At 36.9% G+C, this 7,996-nt stretch overlaps 1 pseudogene; it reads left to right on the top strand.

The window, feature by feature from the left end:
• Positions 1–1,917: 1,917 nt before the first annotated feature.
• Positions 1,918–4,275, top strand: LOC114545120 (annotated as a pseudogene).
• The last annotated feature ends 3,721 nt before the right edge of the window (positions 4,276–7,996 follow it).

Here is a 7,996-nt window from a genome sequence, read left to right as displayed (position 1 = left end):
TTGTGTGATTTGCGAAAACGCTGTTACATTTTCTGATATTTAGGAATCGGAAGTCACAAGGATATGTCCACTTTCTCGCAATTTCCTGTTCTTGGTAGCCCTTGGTGCTTAAATATACAATATACTTTATTATATGTATTTAACGAAGACGAGTATTCTTTTCTACATCACAGTTACATCTTAAATATATCAGGTCTCAGATTCCATCAGTGATTTGTTAACTGCAGTGTTGAAAATATTTGGTAAGTATAAACGTTAACTGAAGTATTTCTTTGAAACAGCTTTTCAAGATGTATAAATCATATAATGAAACTCTCTGTATAAAAAAAATTAAAGAGAATTAAACTTAGCCGGTTTCCTCTACATCTAGTCTGTAAGAAATAATGCCAATTAAATGTGGTTTAAGTTGTTTGACTCTCTTTGCGATGGATTGTTCCTTTAAACTAAAAAAATATTTTAAAAAACAGTTCTACTACGATTTGGTTCCCGCGATAGAATTACGTGTATAGATTAACACAGTCATTAATGTTTTCTCATCCAAGCATGACTTCTTTCGTCGGTGATTAACGAGCCAAAGTGATCTGCATTATTCATTATATTTATCTTAATTTGTTTAGATTAAGTCAACTTGAATAATTGTAGTCGTACCACTTTTGGGAAACATTTGCTACACTACGACAAGAGGATTGACTGTAAAACAAAGATTTACAATGTCGCATTCTCTGACCTTTACCATTCTTTTTCATCTTCTGGGGCTGGTCAACTGTAACCGACATAACAGCGTCATATACCAAGGTATTCTACAAATATTATTGTTGAAAATGAACAGATTACTTAGAATGTCTACTGTTGTTTATTCAGTATCAGACTGCTGCTAACCCAGAGATAAGTTCACTATAAAGTACAAAACGTTTTAAATGTAAGAATACGAAGAAAGCCGTTGAACTTTGACTAAACTTTTTTGTTGAAAACGTCAAAACACTTTCTTATATAATTATGTCTCACAAGCGACATAACGATTTAGGCGCAATTAAATCCGCGCTTCAACAGGAAATAGGATTTGCCTTTCAAACCTGGAACTGAGAAGTGAATAGCGGAGTAAATGTTAACTCACTTTGGTTAACCCAGGGAAATATGAAATATTAACATATTCAATACACGGTAAACAAAGTTTCTCAACATTTAATTAACCTATGGACCTCGTTGAGAAGATTTTATAAACAAAGTTTTACCAGACCATATTTAGTTCATGTTTTGCATGTTATTGCTTTTTCATTAGAAGTAGTGAGTCTCAATCACTCAGTATATTATTAGAGTTACTCACATCAGTCACATGCAATAAGGTCAGTTTTCCTTAGAACAGTTTATTGACTTAGCATTCAGTTTGATCATTCAAGTGTTTCGATCGTCGTCCCACTTTAAGTAAACAATCGTCTTAAGTCAGTGTATATTTCATCAAACATTGCTTGTGAAAGTTGTTTCCACAACAGATGTAAATTTTGAGCTGTCTGACTATAGTACCCAGGGTACACAATAACACACATCGGATAAAACGTACACAAACTGATGTTATTCATCACTATTATATTGTCGTACCGACCATAGAACTCCTATGTTATAAAGTTTTTGTTGAACTAAAGTAAAATCCGAACTCAAAGGCTGAGGTTCGTAGGGGTTGACTACCTCACGGGCGTTCTTTGTGGGTGAGTCAGGGTGACATCAATGCATTTGGTATGCGGTTGTTCACACAAACTCGTTATTTCTTCGTAAATAATCGTAGCATGTTCGTATTGCAATCACTTTCGGGACATCATTACATTTGGTCAGCCGAACGAATTTCGAAATTGCGGGAAATATTTAAATATGGCGCCGAAATTTAAATACTTCGCCAAAGCAAATCGGTTCTGATATTAAAACATGGAAAGTGTCGGTATTGATAGTATTGTGGAAAAGAAAGTAGACTTTTTGAAAACGATTTTACAAGATTTTCGAATAGAAGGATCTTACTGTTATGGTTATGTTAACGGAGAGAATTACGAGGAAGTTATCGAACAGTATTTGGCGTTGAGCTCGACATGTTTCGTGACGACAGAATCACATTTCAGACCGAAGGGGCATAAAAGATATTCTGAAACAGGTAAAATGACATTTTCTTAAATTAAGTTATACACTCATATATTATTGCCATTATTAATGTATATTATGGCTTGTACTTCGAAAAAAATGCAGTATCATCGTTGTGCATTTTATCGTACTGATTGCTTATCCAATGATTTTCCTAGCGTCTCCAATTTTCGAGCACAAGCGCGGAAATGTACCTGTTTCGATTTTTGGTAATCCTTTTGTGATCGTTGGAGCAGAGATCAGACACTGTTTACATGGTTCTGAAAAGGTACAACGCATTTTTTTACAATTATTTTTTACACAATTATTTTTTTTTTCATTACCAAAGTCTATATATAGGATGCGAGAGGTAGTTGGAAGCCAAAGCCTGTACACGAGCACAACTACGGAAGGAATCGTCGAATAAAATTACAAGGAACGCGAAAACTAAATTGTTCGGCTGCTGTACAACTACGGCATATTGAAGTATTCGACGACTTTGAATTACCAAATGATTTGCCTACTCCTAACAGCATCCGAATGGCCAAAGAGAAAACGCTAGAAGAGCTTAAAAAAAACTGGGTTCAAATGAGGCGTTAAAGACATCTACACGACACTACTTGAAAATCCCTTTAAGCAAGGAGCATTCAGGGCATCCAGTTGGAGAAAGTTCGTCGGTAAACCAAGTAATTGACAAAAGAATCATCGAACGAATCTATGATCTCGCAAAGAAAAATGTCACTGGTGCAAAGGAGGTTAAACGATGTCTGGACGAATTCGTGGAAAAAGAGCATTTTTCTGGTGCTCCGAAACACACGTGGCCAAGGAAAACAAATCGCAGATACTATCCGAGTTCCAAGGACTTACGAAATCATATTTTAAAAGCTATTGCCGCTGGAAAATACTGCAACGATGACCAAGAGTCTCTTCTTCGAAAGATAACTGATTTAAAAAAGTCTTCGCCAAGTACAAGATTCTTCCTGCGAACCAAGAGGGCGAACCGAACTATTTTGGTGCAGCGTGCCCACTAACGACAGCGATAATTTTCTTTTTGTTCATCAAGAAGAGTGGCAACGAAAACTTCTTCTGAAATATGGAAGCGATCTTGTCCTACTTGACGCGACGTACAAAACCACGAAATATGCCATGCCGTTGTTCTTCTTGTGCGTAAACACCAACGTTGGCTACAAAGTAGTTGCTGAGTTTATGTGTCAACACGAGGACGAAATTTCCATATCCGAAGCCTTGGGGATCTTGCGAGGATGGAACCGGGACTGGAGTCCAAAATACTTTATGGTGGATTTTTCAGCCGCTGAAATTGGGGCGATCGAAACGTGCTTTCCTGGTGTTATTGCATATATCAGCCGTCAGCAGGCAATCCAGCGTTGGGTCAGATTGTGGAAAAACGGGCTTGATCAGAGTGAGCAAGAGTTTCTCCAGAAATCAATGACAACAATTGGCAGAGTTGCAACAGAGGCGCAGTATAACGACGAGTTATCCAAGCTTCGCCAATCAATGCTCTATAAAACAAAGGGAAATGTGAGAAGTTATGTGGAAAAAACGTGGATCGCTTGTCATTTTCGCTGGTGTCACGCCTTTCGAAAATCACAAGCATTAAACATCGTCAATACCAATAACGGAGTCGAGTCTATGAACAGGCTATTCAAGTACGACTACCTACCAGATCCATTGACAAATCACTCTACGGCATCGTCGTCATGATTGTATGTTCTTTCCTGCCAGATTCATATCAAACCTACCTAAGTGCTAACTTACGTTTGAGCGGTTCATACCGAAAGTACAACGCGATTGTTCATGACTACCTGCAAAACCGTCCACCCAAACTTCGTTAAACGTTGTCTTAAAAATAAATTCGCTGCCCAGGAGATCCAGGAAAAGGACATTACTTGTTTAAACGATCAACAAGGGAAGTTTCTGGTCAAAAGTTCAAACAAGAAACTGAGCTACCTGGTTAAATTCTCATTTCCGAGCTGCACATGCGAATCTTGGAGGCAATCCACTTTTCCATGCAAGCATTTCTTTGCGATCTTTAATTTCTTTTCCAAGTGGCAATTTTCGAGCTTGCCTTTGGCCTATCGAGAAAGCGTCTTTATTACACTAGATACTGACGGTTTGCTAATCAATCCACCAACTTCCATAAAGAAACAGTAGATCCACCTGAAACTCCGACGTAACTCCAGAGGGATCACCACCGGACTTGCAAGCACTTGGAAGCAATCAGTCTTTGTCTGCAAACAATTTCACCTCACCAGTAGAACCCGGCACTCTTGCGACACTCAAGAGGCAGTTTCAAGATAAGCTCTTGGACTGAAGAATATCTCGTTTTTGGTAGAAGATGCGAAGATGCTTCGAGACGCGATAAACATTGCTGACAATCTACAAGTGGCACTTCGCTCAACTTGTCCAAAGGTAGATGGACTTTTTCTTAGAAGTAGCCCTGAAAAGAAGAAATTGAAAATTACATCAACAGATTACCATAAAGTATTTCATAAGAAGTTGTCTCTTAGGAAAAAACGGAAGAAGATCGTTTCACCAACAAATATCAACACAAATGAAGATAAGGTGAAAATTTTTTTAAAAAATTAAATGACTCTTCCCCACCTACAATACAGAAAACAACCATTTATATCGCTGTTACAACAAATTTGATTGATCTTCTTTTACAGGAATTACTTGTACAAGAGCACCCATTCATTGATCTTACTCTGGACCCACCCAATGAAGAGTTATCCGATCCTGACACAAAACCATTACTCGAAAACAGGTGCATATACTATCATTTTTAAGTCTCTGTAATGCTTGTATCTATATCGTTATACTCAGTTATTGCTCAGATTACAGAATACCTGAACCCAAAATTGAGAATAAGATTCTTTAACAATTAATTTAATCTTTAACGTTTAGCCCTGCGTTATCTCAGATATAGAATGAGAAAAGCACATAAAGAGATTTAGCCAATACAGAGTTTATGGAATGAGCATATTAAATACAGTTTCTTTTCAGCTGTGATTTGCCAATGGAAATTGAAGACATGGTCAAGTCATTAAATGACAGCTCATCCACAACAAAATACCTCTCGCCATACGAAAGAATTATTTACGCGTGCAAGAATGGGTCTCAGAACACAGTACTGGAATTTGGACCCGTGAAACTAAACATATCAGACATGTGCACATTACTCCCCCCTGGCTATAGCATCATGTTCAAGGAAATAAAGTCAGTTGTACACAAAAATTGTTCCTGGTTGGCTTAAGATAAGGTAGTTACTTTTTTAAAGTTATATTAAATTTCCAAATAGCAAGTTCACAGAGTGATTTATAAAAAATTGCATGCATGTTCGACAAGATTAAGTTATATGATATCCATAGGTAATCTATGTACACTTGTACAGTACCAATGGTAATTAAATCGCATTGTATATAGGTGATAGAAGCATTTTGTGGAAATTACGCATATCCATGCAATCCAGAAACGTTCTATGCAGATACCACCCTTTGTGAACTTATTCAAAGGCAGTCGAGCACCCGCAGACTATGGTTTGGAGAAAGTTTTAGTGGCATAGAGAAAATGTTTATCCCCATGAACATCACTTCAAACCACTGGACACTGTTGGTATTATGAAACATTCATTTACTATATTTTGATCATCTTTATGCAGCTAGTTAATATTGTATGGATAATGTTGTTATGATTTACAGGTGATCATTGCAAAAAGTCACTTCGATTATATCTTGATCCTTTACATCATCATCAACAGCAGCAATCAATAACATTTACAAACAATTCAGCGTTAAAGCAACTCATTGACAACATAAGGTATGAAAAAATTTGTGTTGTGCACTGGTCCACATCCCAAAGATGATTAGACTACACTCATATATAATACTGTTTGGAGCAGCAAAGACTTGTAGTTTTTTTCTTTCATCGTGCAATGCAAAGGACAAACCTGGACATATTTATTTCCTAATTTTTTAGCACTGTGGTGGATATCAAAACTGTTGGAAGAGCAAGGATTGGGAGGTATAGAGCCTAGACACTTTGTGCAGCAGGATAACCATAACTGTGGTGTTCTGGTTTGTTTGGTTAGTATCCATCATCATGTAGGTAATTTTAGGACATATTACCAGATAATGTGTTAACACAAATGCTTAAATTTAACTGTATATAAAGTTCACTTGCCTGTCAAAATATTTTTTTATTTTCAGTTTGCACGCTGTATAACCAGGGAAGAACCGCTTGACTAATCTTTTAACATCAATAGTGAAAGAGAGAAACTTGCATATTCACTTTTTGGAAGCTGTTATGATGACTTTGCTGAGTAAGATTCTGTCATTACATTACATGCATGTACACTTGCATATGATATTATTAAATTAACTTATGGACTACTGTAGATATTTGTGCATGTTTCTGAGTAAAATTGTCTGGGATTTAATTAATAATACAAAGAAACCACATCTTCATGCATTAATCGCCAGTGTAATGGTTAACAAACACTACGTCACAGAATAGGTATTAACGAGGTTGATGTAGGAATTAACATGGTTTATCCCTCTTCGGTGACTATGGTGGCAGATACTGTAGTTTTGTTATTATAAAAACCCCATTAACTGTTGCATACTCTTCCACCAGTTGAGGAGGAAATTGTTTGATGATACATTTGGGCAATTGCTTGTGGAAATATAATATTTTTTTTAAACAGAAGAAACAATTCACTTTGCAAGTTTGTAAAGAAGATGATGGGGATGACTGGATTGGTTGTGATGCTTGTGGCCAATTTTTCATGCCAGCTGTGTCATGTTGGATTATGGTCAAGCATTACAAGAAATGTTTTACTGTAATTAGATAATGCTGGGGCCCAAAAAACCCTGTGGTTCCGGTTTCATATTGTGAACTCTATGAACAACCTGCAATACACTGTATGAGCAACCTGCAACCACCCAAATAAAATAGGCCATAGGGTTGCACCATCAATGATGTCAAAAAATGTGGGTTGATTGGCAGAAAAAAAAATAGGATTGGTTGGGAAGTCGGAACCACAAGTACTTTTTCTTAACCCTGGTCTATTCCAATCAGTCACAACAATAAACCATGCAAACCATGCATAAGATAGTTTGGGCTATACAGGGATGTGTCACTTATGGGGCATCTGTCACATCATGCCACCTGACAGTATTATCATGTTGTGAATAACATTTTGCCGGTGCTACTGGATGCAAATATTATTTTTGGTTGGTAACGTAGGGGATAGTCAGAGTTATATATAGAAGTGGGTATATAGAGAGAATTTTCTGACATAAATTTTTATAGTAGTTGAAAAATATTGCACCTCAACATTTTGTAATAGTTTTGTAAAATCTTAAGTTTGTAAAAAATAATCTCACCCAGTGAAATGAATACAAAGATCCAAAGATGCATATTAAATCCAAATGTGTATCAGCAAAATAGTTGAGGATGTGAATAGACACTGTAAATACTTAAAATAACACGCATACAAAGTATTTAAAGTTCTGTGCCGCCGATCTGTTTTGCAATATCAATACGAACATGCTACGATTATTTACGAAGAAATAACGAGTTTGTGTGAACAACCGCATACTAAATGTATTGATGTCATCCACAAAGAACGCCCGTGAGGCGTACACGGCTAAAAACTCATCAGGTTGTTGCATCAACATCGAACAATGTTGTGCTGCCCATATTGTTCAGAGTTGTTATCAACTTGGAACAATATTGTTACACCCGATTCAGTTCCAACAATATTGTTCCAAGTTGATAACAACTCTGAACAATGTGGGCAGCACAACATTGTTCGATGCTGTTCATATCAATGTTGCATCAACCTGATCGTTTTTAGGCGTGTAGTCAGCCC

This window comes from Dendronephthya gigantea, unplaced genomic scaffold, assembly GCF_004324835.1.
Source record: "Dendronephthya gigantea isolate DGI-Jeju-01 unplaced genomic scaffold, DenGig_1.0 1306, whole genome shotgun sequence".
In the NCBI taxonomy this organism is placed as follows: Eukaryota; Metazoa; Cnidaria; class Anthozoa; order Malacalcyonacea; family Nephtheidae; genus Dendronephthya; species Dendronephthya gigantea.
This window is presented reverse-complemented; position numbering and strand designations above follow the sequence as displayed.